General features: G+C 41.3%; 1 protein-coding gene across 2 annotated transcripts in view; it reads right to left on the reverse strand.

Moving 5' to 3' along the window:
• Positions 1–22,846, reverse strand: part of MLXIP (MLX interacting protein) — a 64,788-nt gene that overhangs the window by 31,599 nt on the left and 10,343 nt on the right. The window lies entirely within an intron of this gene.

The following is a 22,846-nucleotide window of genomic DNA, read 5'->3' on the forward strand; positions in this document are numbered from 1 at the left end:
TTTTTTTTTAAATGAGGATTCCACGAGCTCCCTTGGAAGACTATTCTAGTGCTTAGCTACCTTTATAGTTAGAAAGTTTTTCCTAATATCTAACTAAATCACCCCTACTGCAGATTAAGTCCATTACTCCTTGTCTTACCTTCAATGGACCTGGAGAACAACCGATCCCCATCCTCTTTATAGCAGCCCTTAACATCCTGGAACACTTATCAGGTCCTCCCCTCAGTCTTCTTTTCTCAAGACTGCACATGCCCAGTTCTTTTTTAACCTTTCCTCAAAGAAAAGATTTTCTAAAACTTTTATCATTTTCGTTGTTGCTCTCTGCACTCTCTCCAATTTGTCCACATCTCTCCTAAACTGTGCCCAGAATTGGACACAGTACTCCAACTGGGGCCTCACTAGTATCGAGTATAGCGGGACAATTACCTCCTGTGTCTTATATACAACACTCCTGTTAATACAACCCAGAATCACATTAGTCTTTTCTGCAGATGCATCACATTGTTGACTCATACTCAGTTTGTGATCCACTATAACCCCCAGATCCTTTTCAGCAGTACTACCAGCGAAACAGTTATTCCCCATTTTGTAGTTGTGCATTTGATTTTTCCTTCCTAAGTGAAGTAGTTTGCACTTGTCTTTATTGAATTCCATCTTGTTGAATTCAGACCAAATGTCCAATTTGTCATGGTCATTTTGAATTTTAAACCTGTCCTCCCAAGTGCTTGCTATCCCTTCCAGCTTGGTGTCATCTGCAAATTTTATAAGCATACTCTCCACTCCATTATCCAAATCATTAATGAAAATATTGACTACTCCTGGACTCAGGACTGACCCTTGTGGGTCTCCACTAGATACTCCCTCCCAATTTGACAGCAAACCATGCCACAACAGGCCCCTTTTTGGCCCTCAAGATTGAATTTCCATCTGACCCTGTGCCGTTGTCAAATTAAAATATAATCATGCAAATAATTATTGCTACCACTGTTATATAATTGCAGCAGTGAACTCACTCAATTCTGAATGCCGAAAACTGTCTCCAGTTTTTAAAATAATTCAATATAAAATTATTTTTTTTCCAGACAACTAAGCATTCCCCAAATGCTGCAGTTTTGTGCTTGTACATGGGAAACAGATGTTCACTGTCCAAGCTGGAAACACAAAATGCAAATAGCGTCTTTTAAATATATTTGAAAGACAAATATATTTGATTCTTAAAATGTTTTAGCTTTATAAGAGGTGACTAGTAACAGATAAAAAAAAAAAAAGGTTTTCTTCCTAAACAGATATTTTACTGTGACAGTGTTCCTTTAATTAGTTCTTTTCCTCTGAGGATCTCACCACTTTGTAAGGGATTTTGTTTTATATTCACAAAATCCAGAATAAAATGTTTTTAAAACAGAAGGAGACATTTGCATTGATTTCTACATTTTTGGCTGCACTCCCATGACTAAGTACTAATGATGTAGACGAGGGAGCAGGGATTTAATCATTCTACTCATAATCCAAGTTTCTGACTGGCCTGAAAATCATTAATCACCACCGTATGAGTCAGATAATGCTTTACCTATATCTCTAGAGGTGATTTTTTTAATGCTCTAATACCTTGTCTTTAACACAATATTATTAGGGAGAGTATACAGGATTTTTTCCCCCTGCTGCGTACATATTCATAAAAAAACTAAGAAGAAGAATGTTGAAGGGATGCTGTTCATATCTAAAATTGAAGTTAATAAATGACCCAACAGAATATTTCAGTGAAATTGGCTTAGGAGGAGACAATGCAAATGGTTTGACTTGCTTCACTACAATTTTGGGGCATGTGATACAGCAGCTGATGCAAGCAATGGTGTAAGCAACTTTTAAATTAATCAACAAATAATCACAAGTAGAATTTTCCTTATACACAACTTTGACACTTCAAGTGGTTTCTAATGCAACCTGTGTTTTCTCAGCCCTAATCTGCCTCATGATACTGTCAAAATGGCAATTTCCCATTTTAGTTAATTATTTTTCCATTACATCTTTGAGTCCTCTCTGTAGTCTCATGTTGTGGGAAGAACATCGATTACTCTAGCTCGCGCTAAATGACTACTGAAAAGCTTCCCCCTTGTCTTAAAGAAGATAAATACATCCTCTACTTCATGACTTGCAATTGGTGCTGAAGAAGGAACTCTAATTTCACTTTCACAGTCATCAACAACTGAAGTTATAACGGGGAAAAAAATCCCCTCTGGTGGAGCCATGTTGTTCTCAGCTGAGACGCCCAGTACAGCTTGGACAGCTGCAGGGAAGATACCAGGGATCTCTCCCTGCGCAACAGCTGGTAACAGGTGAGATGCTTGAGCTAACTGCACCCTGGTTTAACCATGAGGAGGTTAGGAGCAGGGAATTTTTAATGAGAGATCTTCAAATCCAGAACTTGCTGGGTTGGGTGGATGAAGACAGGTTATATTTATCAGTTTCTAAAATTCTGAACTGGTTTTTGTACTGTGCATGTGTCTAGAGCCTGGTACAGGAATGTATTATGAAGTGAATTTAAAATAAATTAGGCATTGCTGAAGTTAGGAGGATGAATGGAGCAAACAAACTGGAGCACTTGGTGCAGAATAACTCAGTCCAGTTACATGTATAAGATAAGAGGAAGCCTGCATTCCAATGACACACCTTGAAAGTGCTTTGCAAACCATCAATCCTCACACCACCCTCTCTAAAGTAAGGAATTTTAGTCATCCACATTTTACAAATGAGGTAACAGAGAGAGAGGTTAAATTACACACTCAAGGTCTGTCAGTGGCAGAGTCAGGAATGGAACCCATATCCCCTGACTTGCAGTTCTGTCTTTTAAACCTGAAGCCCTTGCTCCTTTACATAGTTGGGATTGGTCCTGCTTTGAGCAGGGGGTTGGACTAGATCAGGGGTTGGCAACCTGCGGCACACGAGCGGATTTACAGTGGCATGCTGCTGCCGGCCTGGCGTCCCCGCTGCCGGCCCGCTCAGCCCGCTGCCGGCCTCAATGGCAGTGGGCTGAGTGGGGCTGGCAGCCGGGACCCCGGCTGGCAGGGGCCGGCCTCCGGCCCCACTCAGCCCGCTACCAGTCTGGGGTTCCATCCGCCGGCCCCTGTAAAATGTATTACTGGCACGCGAAACCTTAAATTACAGCAAATAAATGAAGACTTGGCACACCACTTCTGAAAGGTTGCTGACCCCTGGACTAGATGATCTCTTGAGGTCTCTTCAGGGCCGGCTCCAGGCACCAGCCCAGCAAGCAGGTGCTTGGGGTGGCCAAGGGGAAGGGGAGACACGTTAGGCTGTTCGGTGGCAATTCAGTGGCGGGTCCCTCTCGGAGGGAAGCACCTGCCGCCGAATTCCTGCCGAAGAAGAAAGTGGCGCGGTGGAGCTGCCGCTGGAGTGCCGCCGACTGCAATTGCGATCGCGGCTTCCCCCCCCCCGGCCGCTTGGGGTGGCAAAAACCCTGGAGCCGGTCCTGGGTCTCTTCCAACCCTAGTCTTCTATGATTCTATGAAAATAACTGAAATTAATCTGAAGGTACAAAGCAAATGCTCCTATTGGAGTTCTCCAGATCAGGAAAAAAGTTATTTTCTCCATTTGCATTCATGTTGCATCAGTCTGTACATCTATCCTAGGTGGAATTTAAGCATAAATCTCTGGGCATTGAAGCTCAGAATCCACAGCACTGACTCAACTGCTCAAATAAGATGCAATGAAAAGTAGTTACTGCTTGTAAAACTCACTTTTCAAGCCACAAGTATCTTGCCTATCTTTATAGCTGTGAGAGAAAAGGATTTATTTGAGAATTGCCTATACAATTTTCACTTTTGAAAACCAAATAATTTTCAAGTTATAGGAGCAAATATATTAGGGTTACCATTTTTTAAAATAACAAAAAGAGGACACTCCAAGGGGCCCCGCCCCCGCCCAAATTCCGCCCCGGCCCCACCCCAACTCCGCCCCTTTTCCAAAGTCCCCGCCCCAACTTTGGCGGAGGGGGGAGGGGGAGAGGAGCCGCGGCCCAGTCCGGCCCCTTGGCCGAGCGGCTCAGGCCCAGCTCGGCTCGGGCCCTGGGGCGCCAGCCCCAGTTCCAGCCGAGCGCGCCAGCCGCGGCCCCGGCAGTTCCAGCTTGGCTCGGGCCCCGGGCACTGGCCCCGGCCGAGCAACTCTGGCCCCGGTGGCTCCGGCCTGGCGGAGCGCGCCCACCCCGGCGGTTCCAGCTCAGCTCGGGCCCCGGGGCACTGGCCCCAACGGCTCCGGCTCCAGCTCAGCTCAGTCCCTGGGGCGCCGGCCCCGGTTGAGCTGCTCCGGCCCAGCTCGGCTCGGGCCCCAGGGCACTGGCCCTGGTTCTGGCCAAGTGCGCTGGCCCTGGCCGAGCGGCGGCCAAGCACCGCCGGCCCCAGCGGCTCCGGCTCCAGCCCCAGCGCGGATCCAAGCCCCACGACCCCTCCCTATTTTCCCGGACATGTCCGGCTTTTTGGAATTTCCCCCCGGACAGGGATTTGACGACCAAAAATCCGGACATGTCCAGGAAAATCCGGACATATGGTAACCCTAAAATATATAGGAGTATATTTTACTTTTCTATTCTTTCTTTTACAGGCTCCCACTTTCCTTGTGCTAAAAGCCCTCTCCCCTGCCAAATCCTTTGTTAAAATCCACTTGCTTTGTGAAACTTTCTTGAGAGGTCCCCTCCTCTGCTTGTTCTTTTATAGCATTGTCTCAGAGTTAGACTGCAAAGACCTTTAGAGAAGGATATTTTCTTTGCAGGTTTTTGTAATAAGATGTCCAATATGAAATAAGAATTTTTCTAGTCCTTTAATTTAAAATAAGCTAAACAGATGAGTTTTTTCTTGTGACAAAAGGAAAGATCTTTTTGGCTTCCACATAGGTGTCAGGAGAATGGTTTTGGTTTGTTTTTAATCTCTTTGTTTTGTTGGGGGCTGGGCCTATCACCTCAGCTCTCTAGGAGCCAAAACTAACAATACTTCCTCAAACAAATGCTCATTCAGAGGATCAGATTACAAGAACATTCACATATTATGTGCCAAAATGAAGAGGCAGGCAAGTGGAACAAAAACATTCCTGTATCACGTGGATAGAAATTATGACTTCTCTTCTCGGTACAGGATTCACATGAAGGCAACACTCACACAGATTCATGTTTACTATCCACAATAACTAGAAAGCTAATCTTAGCCACAACTTTAAAAGAAAGCACTGGGGTCACCCTTTTCTTGATGCTACTCTGTCCATCATCTCATCTGAAAGAGCAGATTCCAAGACAGGGAGGATGTTAACATTACCTACATTCCATAAAACTACGCCTGAATCCTTGTACTGATGCTAAATTCAGCGTACTGTTAAACAACCATCTACTCTGCTGTGCAGCGCATCCCCTTTTAAAGCAATGCTTTGATTTTCAAGAGAGAGATTCCTGAAAAGATAAACATTTTTTTCCCAACCTGTCTCTCTCATAAAAAACTGAGGTGCAAAATCAGCATTCAAAATATTCCATTGCTAGGTTGCAGTCTAGTACCTTTCTAGTACCCCAGAAAATGTATGGTTTTCTGAACCAACAGCTCATAATTCTATTCTATTCAGTCACATCTTATCCCACTACCTGAGGAAATGCATCTCCCCAGTGTACTCTACAAATAAGCTGCAGAGCAAAGATAAAGTAGTGACTTTACAAAACTAGCAAAAAGCCCAGTCCTGTACTTGCCTGAGTAAAAGTCTGCAGGGTCTGGGATTTTGCTCTCAGAAGAGCCACATCTACAGTAAGTGCTTTGCAGGTATAGCTATATTAGCAAAGCGTTCCTAGTGGGGATACAACTTATACTGGAAACACCGTACTTTTGCGGGTATAGCTTATTCCAGCCCCCCCCCCCCCCCCCCCCCTTCACTCATTTTTTTTCAGGCTTTTTACAGCCAGAAAGCTGGAAAAGCCTCCTAAGCATCTGAGAGAAATGCTGTCTAATGATTAGATCAGGAGGTTGGTTGTCAGAACTGTTGGGCTCCTACCTCTGCCACTGGCTCCCTGTGACTTGGATAAATGGAGGTGGAGAGAGGGTAGGACAGAGGTTTGCCCATCAATAAAATGGAGATGATCAAGTTTACCAGCCTCATGGGAATCTTCTGAGGCTTAAATAATTAAAGTTTGTAAAGGGCTGTCAGATTCTCACATGAAAGAAGCTACAGGAGAGCAATATCTTGCCGTTATATACAACTTTTTAAGATCTCAAAGCATTTTACAAAGGAGGGTAAGTACCAACCATCCCCATTTTATAGATATGTAAACCAAGGTACAGAGGGGAAAACACAGCTTGCACAAGGCCACACATTCTGTGGCAGAGCTTGGAACAGCACCCAAGCTTGCTGACTCCCAGTCCCATGACACATCCGCTGGACAGGACACTGCTCTACAAACATTGCTTCCTTTCAACAATTTAATTATGTTTATTAAAATTTTAAATCTAGTTTTAAGAGTGAAATATTACTAAGGGAAAACCAGAGTTTGCTTTAGCAAAAACAGGCTTTTTAAGACTACACCTTCTATGACTCTTTCTAAACTTCCCTACCACACAGCAGAGCTGGGAAGCTTACTTAATGTTTGTGAAATGCTTTAATAGACTCAATATGAATATGCTAGAGGAAGAGTTAAGTATTAAACACCAAGACAATCTTTCCCGGTACAAACATTTACCCCAATACATGTATCTATATACCTTCACTTGGCTAATCAAACACTAGAATAGACCTATTTTAACTTTTCTCCCAGCTGGTCACAGAATTGTATCCAAAATAGAGTCAACTCCTATATATTTGGCAACCAGACATATATTTTCTCCCTGTCTAAATAAAGATACCACGCCTAGTTTTATATAATGTTTCCAGGAACTTGCCAACTAGCCAAACACTGTGCTGTAGAAAATATTAAACTCACATGGAGTTTTCCTCAGAGCACCCCATTCCTGCAGTTGTGGTCAATAACCAGAGACACGTCAAAAGATAAAACATAATTTTTGGACCACCATGTAAGAAATTAAACTCTTATAAGAAATAGAAGTCTTTATTATATTTGAAAATAAACTCCAATGGAAACTTTTTTTTTTTTAAAACAAACACTCCTCTGCTCTGTTTGCAACCCAAACATTGCAGCCTTGTGCTTGAACAGAAGACCCAGAAAGTGAGATTAACTAGAAAGCTCACTAGAAACAAATGTGAAACTGGCCAGTCTATTTTCACAATCCAAGGTGAAATGTAAAAAAGTAAACAAACAGCATAAATGGTGAAAAATATGTTACATTTTTTTTAAATGTTAAATTTTAATAATCTAATGTGTCTCTGGGGTAGGGGCTGTGTCTTTATAGGTTTTGAATACACCTAACACAGTGGGCCTTGATCCTGATTGGGATCTCTGAGCACTACTGCAAAATATTAAATTATACACAAAAAACTAAACTAAAAATATTAAGATTGCAAAGTCAAGCACTCAGAATTTAGGAAATGACATTTGCCCCCCTTGCATGTATGCATTATGGTACAGTCTTTAATTACACAATCACGGTTTTTTCCCACAGGACCCTTCTCATTCATTGCATAAAATGGACGGTACTTACTTAAATTACCAGCTATTCAATATTTAGCTTTCTCCTCATTGTTCTGTGTGGCCTTAGGCCTTATTTACTGCACATTATTAGGGTATTATTAATCTCCTGGGCTTTTCCAGTTTCTCCACCCCCGCCCCTCCACCACCAGCCCCCAGTTCCAGTCTCCCCCCTCCCCTAAGGCTTCTTGTCCTAATCTCCTTCTCCTCCCTCACCCCCAGCTCAGGCTTTGTACCCTCTGCATTGCTATCAGGCAGCTTCCTCCTCCACACTTGGGCCCGAGGGGGGACACTGAAAGCACAGGACAGTCTCACTGTTCTCAGCTCAGGTGCCCATTCCTGCTCAGCTCCAGGGTGGAGCATGCCTAGTGTGGCTGGAGTCTTTGGGAAATTTAGCTGTTAAAATCTAAGATTCTAGTAAGCATTTACGAACTGCAATTTTTCAAAGGGTTATAACGTAGTCAAATTTGAGCTGATTTTCTTGGGGTTGGCAAAAGGCACACCCCCTGATACAAAAGCACTTCTCTGACAAATTTCGAGTGCCTGCTCCAGAGCCTGGGGGTGCTAGAACTTTTGAAAGAAAAGGTCACAAAAAATTTTTAACATGGGCAAAACAATGTGTTTTCCCCTAGCCTCATTCCTGGAAACAGCTGAACCATTCTGGTTGAAACTGTCAAAAATGTTACATAAAATATTTCAGCCTGAGGCAGACACAGAAAATTTCAGCCTGACTGGCTGAAATTTGGTAGTTATAAGTAAGTGAAAACAATGCCTTATAATGAGAAGTGTTGGACAACCTTAATAATAGGCAATGCTATCAACCCCACCCAGAATAATTAACAACAATGTGTAACATTAGGTATGGAAATTAGGTTTCTTTTAATATGATTTTTTTAACCTGACACTGTGGCTTAGGTGTCCCTTGTTTTATATGACTCATCCTTGTAACAAAGAAGCACATTATCTTTGTATGTAAAGCAGTAAGTATGAGACCAGCTAACAGTGTGCCAGACAGCTGCTCTCGGTACTGCATTTTGCAAATGACTGCAGCTTGAGGCCACATAATTAGAAGTCGATCTGCCTGAGCTGTGAAGCTCTACCGCACCCCTTACCAAGATCCCCTTCTTTCTAGTGCTAGAACTGCATTCAGGGTTACTCTGGGTCAGGCCAGAGTCACTGCTCTGATGTGCCCTAGGACCAGAATGGGAAGGAAGAGAGAATCCAGTCTCTCACACTGGTGACCTGCATCATTTTTGTAAATGTCTCCTACTCCACCCATTCCTGACACGAGTTGGCAAGCCTCTCTGACAGTGAGAAGTGCTACATTCTGTCTTCCTAGATTATACCTGCAATTTCAGTTGACTATAGTATTCCCTTTACTTCCTGTCCTACATTACTGTGTAATGTTGATATTAAGCAATTACTCTCTCTCTCTCTCTCTCTCTCTCTCACACACACACGTCCGTGGCTGCAGTTCAACTGGGTGAAGCAATCCCTAAATATAGTTTTTGTATCAATATGCAAAACACTTTGGAAAGGGAGGTGGGGACCTGGACACACACTTGTCATCCTTTAAGACTTTAAAATAACCCAAATCTAAACAACCTGGTAACATTATAATCAAGGATTCTGCATTTAGTTTGTTGTCTAATAAAGGGTGCATTTTTGTATTTGATTTTGGTTCCCCAGTCCTCACTTGGATAAAGCACATGCTATATACAAAATTCCCAAACAAACAAACAAACAGAATCACATCAAAGTAGGGTTAAAGTTGAAAGTATATATTGGTAGCTTAAGGGGATGTTGTAACTATCCCCAAAGTATTATAAACTCAGGAATTTCAGACTTAGAGTTACACTTAAAAGAAAGGTAAGAAGTGTATAATTTAGACACCCAAAAGAATCTTAATTCTGCTCTGTAATGACAACATGTAATAAATATTTTAATCATAATAATATGGTTTAGTGCTTGAGGTCTCAGATTAGATATAGCTGATTTTTTAAAAGATTTTTTTCATATTTTTCCCCTCATAGCATAAGTACAAGGCAAAGTTAAAGTTATTTGGATGCCTTAACTGTGCATTTTTACTTTAATACATTTTATTTCTTTTAAGAGTAACCTTAACTCTGCATTTCCTGTGTTTATAATTACATCCCTGTAATTATTTTTTAGTCTAAGTTATTTATATATGCTATCCACCATAACGATCTTAACATATTTTTGTCTCAATTTTCATTTAGGGAGAATATGCCATATTTTTCATAACAGTGGTTAAATCCTGCTTTAATGGAACTCAACCCTAACACCAATTGTGACTTCATAATACTTCACTGGTCACACCAGCAACTTGAATTTGAAGCTCTGGTAGGGTGAGGGAGGGGAAGAAAGGAGGGAATACACACAGGGATTTTCCCTGCTGCATCATCATCACAAGCTTTATTTTTATCTTCCCTCTGGCCACCCCCTCTTTAAAAATAGCCACCATAATCCCAGCACCCTTCCTTCCTCGCTCCATCTTTCTTTTCGCCTCATCTGCACTCCCTGCAGCTCACCCAAGATTAGAAGCATGTAAGTGAAGCAAAAGAAAATTCTATATGGCTAATAAAACTGCAGCTGGTTTAGTGTCAGCCCTAGGATCAGTATTATCAAGGTCTCTTTCACAAAAGCAGCTTTCGGAATGGCAGGAGGTTTTCTGTTGATATATTACGTGTTTTGAAGAGTAATAGAAGGATCAGAATTCTGCCTCTGTATACATATTAAGATCTACTTGGTACTTCCGTTTTACCTATACAACACTGAGATTAATTAATTTTTAGTTCATTTGTATTGGGTGGTGTATCTTGCATTCTCTAATGACCTTTAAAAACACTAAATGTCTCTAAAGAATTTTTTTAAGAGAAAACAACCATACCAATGCAAAGCATTTTTAACCATCATCTCTACTAACTATGAAGAACTGAGTGCTGTTTACCATGCACAACAGGCTGAGAAATCTGAAACCAGCTTTTAAGTCACAGAGGATAATATAACATTTGCAACATGGCAAGCCTAAAAATATACTGTGAGCCTATAGGATCTCATTAAGTGGCTTCAGTGTTTTAAAAAGAACATTCAGAGACTCTCCTCACCTCTTCCCTGCTGAACAAAGGTTTTGTAGCATGTCTGCAATCCAAACTATGAAACACCGGAACATCTAACTTTGTAATGCATTAATAAAAACAACGAAACTGAACAAATGGAAGGCAAAAAGGTACAAGTTAACCACAGATGTAGTAATGTTAATACAAATTACCAGCAAAAAATTTAGAAGCCTCCATGTAATCCAGAGCTAACAAATAAAACTGGAATGAACAAAAAGAAAATCTGTTTTAAAACAGACTCCACTACGCCATACACATCCCATAGTAAAAGTCTCCCTTTAGAATAGCTTTATAGGCGGTTTGGATGGGTAACAGGAAAACAGAAACTTTTACCCCTAGTTCACCAGCAGCTCAGGTTGATGGCTGCTGAAAGTCACCCTCATCTGAAGGCTCCATAGTTGCCCCTTTCTGAAATTAATCGAGAATGTATCTATCCAACTCTTAGCATACAAATGCTAAGGCACAGAAATCACCATTGTATTTGCCACATCTCTTGTGTTGTCAGCCAAGGATTGAACAGGCCATGGTCCTTCAGGTCCTGGTTGAGATTGGCTAGGGGACAGGGATCAGTGCGTACAGGAAGCTTGCAGGCTGGCTATCTGTGGTGGCCTTGTTCTTTGGGATAAAGGCATCAGCTTGCAGAGCTGGATGGCTCATCAGCACTAAATTTACTTTCATTTTTAAAAAGTGAAGATTTGCCATTTATCAACACCTTTAAAATAAGGGAATTATTTCAAAATAATCATTAAACTCAGATATTAATGGGAAAGGAAACAAAAGTGTTATAAAGGGAGTAGCATAAAAGGACGAAAAACCTCATATGCAAACCATTTATACAAGCTCTAATGAGCTTTTCCCAGTCAAACAGTTCCAGGACAGATTTAATCTATTCAGTGGTGTGCTGCCCAAATCTTTGGAAATGTAACAACTCTTACATCAATATACTCTCCACATCTTCAAAGTGCTATATAAACATTAATCACTCCTCCTACCACCCTCTTTAACAGACCGTAACTTGGCCAAACCCCCACAATTAGTCAGCGCAGGGTTGGGTTTAGAACCCGTACCTTCCTTAACAGTTACCCATCTTCACGCTACCAAAATGCTGTTACTGTGTGTGCCCATGTTCTGGGATGACAAGATCCTCATCTCACCCTCTTGGCTTCCACATGCTGATTAGGAATACCAGGAGCAGGAGTAATCTGCATATGACATACGGGGAACCGGTAGGACAGTGGCCCTAGGCAAAAAAATATGCAGACCTAAGACCCTTCCTTGAATACCACTCTTTGACATTTTGGCAAGGCAGTCTCTTCTGAGTGGTTGGGAGCCAGGATGTTTTTGATGGATGCCTAGTGCAGAGTCCCCTGGCAGAATTTTTTTCTCACTTTTATGAAATATCCCAGCTGTGATGGCAGTACCCAGCATAACAGTGAAATGAGGACTTAAAAGCTGTGTCTCTCTGTCTGCAGTTTCCAATGGGTTAAAACAACAACAAAAACCTACTCCCACCTTCAACTTCTACTTTGAACAGCTGCATAAAGCCAAGGTCAGAAGCAACTAATATAAACACTCTCACACATTCTGGAGACTGGCACCAGAGGAGATAAAATAAAGAAAAAATTGAAAAGCTATGACAAACACCCTGGACAAGGAGGTTATTTTGTAGGTACCATGGTCTCTATTTTTGTAAATGTATAAGAAAGACTTTCACCAAGAATCAACTCTTAACTCAGAAAATGGGGAGAGTATCATGAAGATATGAGACAGATAGAGAAGTCTTGCCCAAGTTCTAATTTCATTTGACAGACTCCCTCTGCAACTTTGGACAAGCCACTTCTCCCTGCCTCAGTTTCACCATATATAAAATGGGATCATACTCTAGATGAGATCTTAAACCCAAGAGCCTTGTCTGGTCAACAGGGTCACTAAAGATCCCAGGTGGCTTTTCATAATGGAAGTGGTTTGGCCCTCTGCTTGAACCTTTTCCACTGATGCAGTATGTTGATTACCTAGCTGTCACGCTCTATCCCAGAGAGGTCTAAGTGACTCCTGTACATAAAGAAGGATGAAAGGCCCTGTATAAATGCAGCCCTGTTTTTCCTACTTTTACTTACACTCAGCTGGGTTTAAAAATAAATAAATAAATGAATCACTAAAGAACCCCCCTGTAGACTGACAAGCTTCAGAATAAATCACAGCCTTGGGGCAGTGGCACATGGTCACATGCTGGCTGGGTATCGGCTCTGTTGTAATTGCTCCAAAAATCTCCGATACTGCATTTAGTCTAAAGGCTGCAAGACACAGCGCTCTAGACTCCAACTGATTTGATTTAAATGTAAGTCAAGGGTGCACTGCAAAATATTAATTTTTTATCCTTATTATGAAACTGTGCTTGGGTTAGTAAATTGTCAAATCACTTGTGTAAAACTGGCTTAATTAGGTGTGACAGTGGAGTGAGCGAGCAGAGGGAACCCCACAACGTCCCTTTATTGCCTGTGTGTTTCTCTGCTATAGAATTCTGCATGTCTAATTAACCCATTGCTGCAATATGTAGGCACCAGGCTCTCCTGGACAAGGTTTTGAGGACAGTTCTACAGAAAGGTGAAGTCTCAGAAGTTGGAGTCATCCTTCTGGCTGGCAGAACGACTGAAAAGAAGCTGAAGTGGTTCTGTCATTCATTATTCACAGCAGGCCAGGCTCTCAGGAACACTTCACAGCAATTAACCTTATCAAGCAGTACTTAATCACACTATAATGTGGAGAGGGTCAGAAGTATTTGGTTGTATTGTACTAGCAGTTAAAGAAGCCAGCAATTCACCCACAGCTAGTAGATCAGTAAAGATATCATGCTGGAAATATCTGGTTGTGTGACAGCTTCACAAATTGAGTTAAGCCATTCACCCATCCGCTGCTCCCAGGGCATAACTGAGCTGGGAGTCTGAACAGTTCAGAGTAATCCTCCTCTCCAAGCATACACATTTCCAAATGGAGCAGGCGTCTTATGTCTCCCAGAGTGGTAGTCACCGCCTGATTAAATTAGGTAACAGAGTCAGCACTCCTGGGTCATAATTCACTGGGTGACCTTAGGCAAGCCACTTCTCTCTGAACCTGCCTTTCCAATTTGCAAAATGAGGATACAATCTAAGCCCCAAAACCCCTCTAAAGTAATATCTTTAAAGAACTCTGAAATCCTCAGATGAAAGGTGATTACGTATTACTCATTTATCATCAAGGTAAGGACAGTGTGGGTGTGTGAAAACAGCAGGGACACTACTTTCTTTATGATCATTAGAATCCCGCTCCATATTTTGGGAAGCTGGTTATACCCATGTGGCCTACAGTCACCCTGGAAAGAGGCCAAATCCCTTTTGAAAAGCATGAGCCAGGCCTGTGTAGAACACACCAGGTGCACATCCACTACAAAACCAGGATTTCAAACGGCCTAAAAGCCAATTGCAAAGATTTTTCTGGAGCTCTCCATACTCCATTTGTACAATTGAGTGCTGAAGATAAATTTAATAGCAGAAAATGGAACATGTGTAGCACTCCTGTCACATATCAATGTGTCTCTGAGGAAAATGACTTTACCGGAAACAATAACACTTAAATTGGGTTCATATTTCACCTGTGTGTGTCCTCCCACAGGGTTCAGACTCCATTTCTATGCTCTTTTCAAATAAAAGACTAATTGATTTTTATGTGGTAAATAAGTAAAACCTCTAATATTACTGTAGGTTAGGAACTAACTATTTTTGTCCAGAGGAAGAGGGAAAGCAAGTATTCATTTGCAAGGATCTCTTTCTCCATGCAATTTGATTGCAGACCTCTTCTTCACATGGGCAATGCCTCAGAACAGGTGGATATCCAAGTTTCATACATTCTTCTCCCTCTTCCACAATGCAGCAGCATACCCTCCAAACAAATGCTGCACCCTCAGGCAGCAAGGGGAAAAAGCTTCCTCCTAGCCTGAAGCAACAGCATAGGACTAGAGTGATATCACAGAGGGCAGGTGGACAGCAACCCAAACTATACTTATCTACAGCCTTCTAGAACTCGGGTCACCTCTAACACACCCTGCCTGTGCTGTCCTGAAGAGAATAAATATCCAATGTACATTTTTATCTGAAGTCTCTCATTAGGGAGATGCACCTTTCACCTGCCAAGAGGCTAGTCTTTAGTTATTGCAGGGAAAGAGCTGACTGGTTGTTAGAGCACAGGACTGGGAGTAAGGACACTTCTTTTTCCCCCGCCATCTCTGCCACTGACTCCCTGTGTGATCTTGGATAAGCCAATTTTCTGTGTTTAAGTTTCCTATTTGGAAAGCAGGAATGCTCTTACCAACTTCACTGGCCTGTTGGGAGGTGTTTTGGGATCCTAGGATGAAAGACACCAGAAAAATATTTCTCCTTCTGCATATTTATTGACCCCATTGTTTCCATACTCAGTCAGCCGGGGAGTGTGTGTTGATTTACTGAGTTTCTACTTTGAAGAGGGAGAATGTTCTTCTTAAAGAGCAGCCACTTGTTAACCACACTGTTTCAAGTATCAGGATGCAGAGGGATTGCATCAGGATTCTCAGCTATTTCATGACTACTTTTTTAAAATTACTTGGTGTGATGATCACTCAGATAAAGTTTGGTGTGTTTGTGCAGCTCTGAACATTCAAAATAAGTTCAATTTCCTGCCTCGGGATAGAGAGGTTGTTTGATCAAGTGCCTCCTCCCATCCCAACACTGGGTACATTTTAATATGCTGACAACATGCTGGTTCCGCAGCAGACCTCAAGTTTGAAACCATGTCTGAATTCCCTGAAGTGTTGGATTTAGTACTACCTCTGCAAAAATACAAAACCTTCCAACAGACAAGTCTCCTTTCCTACCTGTTGCTAGGTCACTATATTTCCCTCCCCAGCACAACTGCCCTCCCCATTTAGCCTCTCTCACACAAGCTTCTGTTTTGTAAAGAGGAAAAGCAGACAACAGTCATTCCTGTTGCTCTGTTCTGGACTTTCCCCACACTTGGCATGCTGCCTCCATATTTTCTACTCAAGTTCTCTCATCCTCTATCCAGACTAACACATTATTTACTGACCAAACCAAAAGCTGAACAAACTGGGGTAACTGATGCATGGTCACCAAAAAGCAGCAGTTTGAAACTCCATGTCTTTTATGGAGCATTTGTACGGTACATGGAAGCAGTTCTCGCATTTTCACATTCTGTGGATAGCTCTGTTAAGGACCAGGTAAATGCATCACAAGCTGCATCTACACTAGCCAGCTTTACAGCCCTTAAATGAACACCAGCACAACTTCACCCCAGCGGTAGCAACAGCAGAAGCTTAGTATAACTAGGACTCTGGTGTTTTTACCACTCTGTTGCCCTGCCTACACTACAGCTTCCCAGTGGAGCTGAAACTGTGATGATTTATGTGTACGAAGTGTTTGCCAATTTGGACAAGGCACCACTCCCTTCCCTACCTCCCAACTCACCAATGATCCCCGCCTTTAGAAAACAACTGCTGCACATTTGGATCCTGTTTGCACTGTAGAAACCTCCAATTTGGGAATGAGGTTACAGGATGGTTGTTCCCTGACAGCTAAACTAGTTTGGTCTTGTAGCACAGATGGGACCAAACTGCATGTTCTAAAGGTATGCTGCAGCTTTGCAATGCCCAAGAAGGCAGCACAGTTAAAACATAGTGCGGTCCTATTTGAACTGCAAGATTGAATTTTTTTAACCATTTCAGTGGACTACTCCTTTATAAGCAGGTCTCCCAGCACAGAAGCTGCAACAATGATATAGCTATATCTGAGAGCTTGTTCCTCTTGTGCTATAAGTGTCCCTGCGACAGAGTACTGTACTGGGAGCTAACAGGCGAGCCTGTGCTCTGATGCCTATTAGTTCCCCAGAAGAAGGCTGACTGCCCTCTTGCTCACCCAGCCCGCCTCTCGATTAGATTATTGTCAGTTATCCCATTAGCCATTCAGCTCAAAACTGACAAGAAAGGTCGGACATAGAGGGACCTAGACAAATTAGAGGATTAGGCCAAAAAAAACCTGATGAAGTTCAACAAGGACAAGTGCAGAGTCCTGCACTTAGGACGGAAGAATCCCATGCACTGCTACAGACTAGGGACCGAATGGCTAGGTAGCAGTTCTGCAGAAAAGGACCTAGGAGGTCACAGTGGACGAGAAGCTGGATATGAGTCAACAGTGTGGTCTTGTTGCCAAGAAGGCTAACGGCATTTTGGGCTGTATAAGTAGGGGCATTGCCAGCAGATCGAAGAACATGATCGTTCCCCTTTATTCGACATTGGTGAGGCCTCATCTGGAATACTGTGTCCAGTTTTGGGCCCCACACTACAAGGAAGATGTGGAAAAATTGGAAAGAGTCCAGCGGAGGGCAACAAAAATGATTAGGGGTCTGGAGCACATGACTTATGAGGAGAGACTGAGGGAACTGGGATTGTTTAGTCTCCAGAAGAGAAGAATGAGGGGGGATTTGATAGCAGCCTTCAACTACCTGAAGGGGGGTTCCAAAGAGGATGGAGCTCGGCTGTTCTCAGTGGTGGCAGATGACAGAACAAGGAGCAATGGTCTCAAGTTGCAGTGGGGGAGGTCCAGTGTTGCAGCATGTGTGGGGCCCACCTCTTGTCCTGATCTCCAATTTTGCAGCCAAAATAAAAGTGATAGGCTTTCTTAACCATAGTGGTTATACTGCGCTTTTGTGATACAAAAGTCACTTCACCACAAACATAGCAGAAGTTATCTGCACTGTTCACACAAGTACGAGGCATCTCTGCTCACTTTGGCTAAACAGAAATGTGTCCCTTTGCAAAATCAAACACTGACAAATAAGAGAGCACGACACTGTATGATTTCTAGAGCTGATATAGGGCAATTTGTTGAATAGAGTGATGTAAGCTTCGTTATGATTGCATCATCCATGACTTCTAGGAATAACATGATGCAATTCATATCATGTATGACGCAATACCAGCTTCAGATTGCATCATTCATTGTTTTGCCTAAAAAGCAAGTACTGTCCAAACCCAGTCATAGATTTATTCATAGATCCAGTCAAAGATGTATTTTAGTCATTTCTGGTTTAAATTGAGATCCCTTCACTTTATAACTCACTTATCTTCCGCCATTCCCAAGTCAAGGGTCGTATATACTGACCCAATAGCATATCTTGAAAACTAGAGCCAATCAACAATTTTAAGCATCATTTTTGTTCTCAGTGACCCAGAATTAGTAAAGTTTCACTACATTTATTTCAGAAGCATTTTGGCTGTAGAGCACTGTTACTGTGCAACACGTCCATGGGCATTAGAAATCACTCCCCCATAGTCTGCATTACTGCTCTCTGTAGACAAGAAACCATTTCTGGTGTTTTCCCATTGTTTACTTGATAAACACGTTTCTAGGGATGTTTTATCGGTTAAAACCAAAGTCAGAAGCCCTACCTAGGCGGTATTTGTTCCATGGATGCACAGGGGATTTATTCATAGATTCTAAAGTCAGAAGGGCCCATGTGATCATCTAGTCTGACCTTCTTCATAACACAAGCCATAGGATTTACCCCAAATAATCCGTTTGAACTAGAGCAAAAAAAGATCTAATCTTGATTTAAAAATTGCAAGAGATGGCGTATCCACCACAACTCTTTGTAAACAGGGCTGTCAATCAATGCTAAATTAGTTTATACAGACCACTCTGTACAGTAATAAAAATGAGTAAAGACAAACTATCCAAGAAGATAATGAATTAGCTGGAAGAGGTGGCAGGATAGCACCCAGATCCAATATTGGGCACATTAGAAATACAGAAAGACCTTTCCCATTGGCCTCTTCTATTTTGGAAATTCCTAGGCAACACCAACCAGGCACAGAGTGTAGGTTTTTCCTTTTCTTCCAAGACTTTCCTTTCTTTTTTGCTCATCGCTTGGTCTCTCTCTCACCAACTCAACATTATTTGTAATTGGAAAAGGAGGCCCGTTTTCAAGAATTCAGATCTTTCAAAACAAATGACACACCCCAGCATTGAAAACAAAAGTCTCTCTGTAGAGAAATTACAACATAGCATAGCAAAGGGCCTCAAAAAGGGAGTGGCCACTGGGAACTGGATGATTCTGTCCTAACTCATCCTCCAATCAGGCTAAGCTCTTCTGAAAGTGGTACTTAAAAATTTTTCAAATTAATCAAAAAGTCAGTGACAGATGAAAATTTCCGTGCAAGCTGTGCCAGAGCATTGCGTCTAGCTAGGCAAACAGTGAGGGCTCATCCTTAGAACTCACATGAACCCACTTTATTAAATACTAATGAAATGCAGAGGGCTCTTAGCTATTTTTAGAATTTACTGTATTGTGCAATCTTTATGTTGTTTCATTTCCTTATGGCACTCCAGCTCTTCAGATAGGCAGTACCAGAATAGCCATAAGAGGCCTGACCAGATGATCCTGAGTCTAGGGTTCTGCATAACCATGCATGGGTTGATTCCTATGTCTAGCCTCTTGGCATTCAAGGCTTGGAGTGCTGTAAAGGCAGTGTGATAGTTACTGTGATCACTAGTCAGGAAGACTCAATTTAATCATGGATTTCTACATAAAAGTGCATTCTTGTTGGCTGTTATAACCTTAATACATATTCTTCACCACTCATGAGATAGATGTGGGTTTCATTTTTAGAAGGTACACACTATACATTTTAAGTGATTTATTTTGAAAACTTTTCAAATTAGTTTTACAGCTATATCAGAAAACGAATGACTGTTTGGTTATTTCATTTACCAAACGTAATTGAAGCAGATATTTATGAAGTCATTGGGAGGTGAACTATCTCCAATTCAACAGGTTAATCATTAATATTTGGAGGATTTTCTTGCCATGCTCTATTAGAGGAGAACAGCACCAGACAGACATTTAAATTGTTTTATTTAACTAAAACAACAACGTTATGTATTCTGGATTTTTCTTCTTCAACCGCAAACATATATTTTAACAAAACAAGCATATGAATTTTTGAATTTAGTTAAACATTCAAGTTTTTTAAAATCATGTTTGTTTTTATTAAAATTGTTTTTAACTAAAATAGTTAATGAAATTTAAAAAAAACAAAAACAAAAATTAAATTGACTACATCAGCCAGGTCAACATGAGAAACTTAAAATATTGGCTTCTGCTCTGTTGTCTTCACCTTCATTTTCCTGTTTGTTCAAAATCTGGAAAAGAAAAACAAGCTTTCCTGCTTTTTCAGGTTCCAAACGATTTCTCAATTTGGAATGAACTAGTCCAAAGGAAGAAAATATTCTTTCTACACCAGCAGAAGAAGCTACTGCTGTTAAAAGTGAGATTATCTCTTCAACGGTCTCTGAATCCAAGTGCTTAAGTGACTTCCACCAGTTCACTGGTGTGACTTTATTTAAAACATCATCAGCAAACATATATTTCTTGAATGATTCTTATTCCCAAACTGGGTCTCTTTTACAGCCTGCTGCCATTTTAGGTTTTCCTTTCTAGTGAGAGAATGGTATGGTAGATCTCAAATCAATGAGGGCTACACTCAGAAAGACCCCAAGACTTCTGGAATATGCTGCTCAAACAATTTCACTTTTGTTTCTACTGCCTGCCTGTCCCTCCCTTCTCACTTTTATCTCCAGACTTCTTCTCCTTGTCCAGATCTATTCCGCCCACAAAAATCTTCTACTGATTGAACTTTTTGAAACTTTGCACTTTTAGAGAGAGGTAAGGGATTGACTCTGTACACAAATTTGCAGAGGGACAATAGGATTGAGGTCTGTTATTTCTCACCTCTATATATTATTTATTTTAAAACATTTTTGCTGTTAACAAGCATGTTATCTTTGGAGACACAAATCCACAGTTTGAGAACTGCAAAACTAAGCATCTCTGATGGTATCTTTTAGACCAGGGCTTCTCAAACTGGGAGTTGGGACCCCTCAGGGGGTCATGAGGTTATTACATGGGGGGTCACGAGCTGTCAGCCTCCACCCCAAGTCCCACTTTGCCTCCAGCATTTATAATCATGTTAAATATGTAAAAAAAGTGTTTTTAATTTATAAGGGGAGTCGCACACAGAGGCTTGCTATGTGAAAGGGGTCACCAGTACAAAAGTTTGAGAACCACTGTTCTAGACTGAGCACTGAGTCCCACTGGGCAGATAGAAAGATTAACCTAAATAATCTATACAGAAGCTCCTGGAACCCTATAAAATTGGGTCCCTAATCCATGAACTATTGGAACTCATTTACAAAACTTTTCTTAAACATTACATGAATATATTGTCTCATACTATAGAATTAGAATTTATAATCCCTATTCCATTATGAGATATCTTTGAGCTATAATGTATCTTAATTCAAACTATCTTTAGACAGGTTTTTTCCTCAAAAAGCATTTATCAAAAAAATCCAATTTAAATAAAAAATTCCGATTTTTTTTATTTTTTTAAATCATTGATTTTTATCCATCCTGAAACAAAGTGACTTCTGCGTCACTTCCAAAACCAATAACAGCATTATGCTTCTCAAGGGTGAATCTCTTAGGCAAGAACAAGGCTAGTTGGACTCTCCACAAATCAACTCTGATGCTCAACACTGTACAATAACTGTATAAACTCATGAGCCAAATCTAGTACTAGCAGACCCCATTAATTTCCTATCTAAACAAACAAAAATAAGATGACCCTTCCCATTTCCTGACTCAAGATGAAAGAAAGCCTTCTCAGTGCATCCTGCAGATCTAGCCTTGCAGAAGCGGAAGTTATAATGAGCAGCCGATAAGAAACAAATGAGATTCTCATAGGTAGTGCAGTACAAGAGCTTTTTTCACTGGGTAAACTTCTTGAATCTGAGCCTGGAGACCTGGCTCCTTGAACTGAAATGGAACTGGGGCGCCTTTCTTCCTCCTCTTAACGCCCCTATACAAGATCTCCCAAAAAGCATTCCTGCAATTTTGGCCTCCATTTTTCTGCTTATTTGCCAGTATCCATGGGAAACCTTTCACTCTTTGCTTTATCTGCAACTAGAGACAGCAGCACACAGAGCATGTATTTGCTTCACTGTAAAGTTATGCTTTATTTGCTCTGGTGGTGTATAAACTACAGATAAACACCAAGAGCAATTCAGACCCCACATGCTGCATTTCTCCCAGCATGTAGCAAGATACTTCCAATAGAACAATTTCAGGGAAGAAAAGACGCCCATAAAGTTAAAAAATGCAGCCATTCCGACCGTTATTTAATTTTAGTCAAGCAAAAAGTGTTTCACCCAACCACTGGGGACAGATCAGGAAGCTGTGGGACTGTCTCTTATTGTGTTAGTGCAGTGCCTAATGCTGTGGAGAGCACACAATTGGGAAGTAGAAGATCCAGGTTCCATTTCTGTATCCGCCCTCAACCCTCCAAGTAACCACAGGCAAGTCACTTCACTGCTCTGTGTCTCAGTTTCCCAACATTTACACTTTATTCACCTCCCCGGGAGAGATGTGAACATTAATTAAAGCTTGTAAAACACTCAAGATTCTCAGAAATGTGCTTCACAAGTGCAAAGTATTATTATCCTATCCCGAATAATTTAAATGGTTATCAGAAAACAAAAAAACAGGGAAAGGCACACTATGGAGGGCCTCAGTGAGTATTTTTGGTTCACTAATACTAATCACTATACAGGAGTTTAAAACTTTAAAGCCCTTAAACATTAACTAAGCAATTCTTATATCTTCACTGGAAGGTGTTTTATCACTAGGGAAGCTGAGGCAAAAATATTAAATTATTTGCCCAGGATCAGCGTCAGAGCCAAAATTAGTCTTAAGTTCAGATGACACCTCTAAGAATTATTACATAATTATTATACAGCACCCATTTTAAAAAACGATGCCAAACGACACCACTGAATAGGGTTATGAGAGGCTATATGTTCATTAATAGTGATCATGTTTAAAAACAGCACACTTCTACTTCTAATTACTGTTTAAAAAAACCAACAGATTTTCTTAAATTAACATTCAACTGTATCAACTACCTTGTCTCATTATAATTTGCAATTAGAATAATTTATCAACC

Source organism: Trachemys scripta, chromosome 15 (genome assembly GCF_013100865.1).
Source record: "Trachemys scripta elegans isolate TJP31775 chromosome 15, CAS_Tse_1.0, whole genome shotgun sequence".
Taxonomy (NCBI): domain Eukaryota; kingdom Metazoa; phylum Chordata; order Testudines; family Emydidae; genus Trachemys; species Trachemys scripta.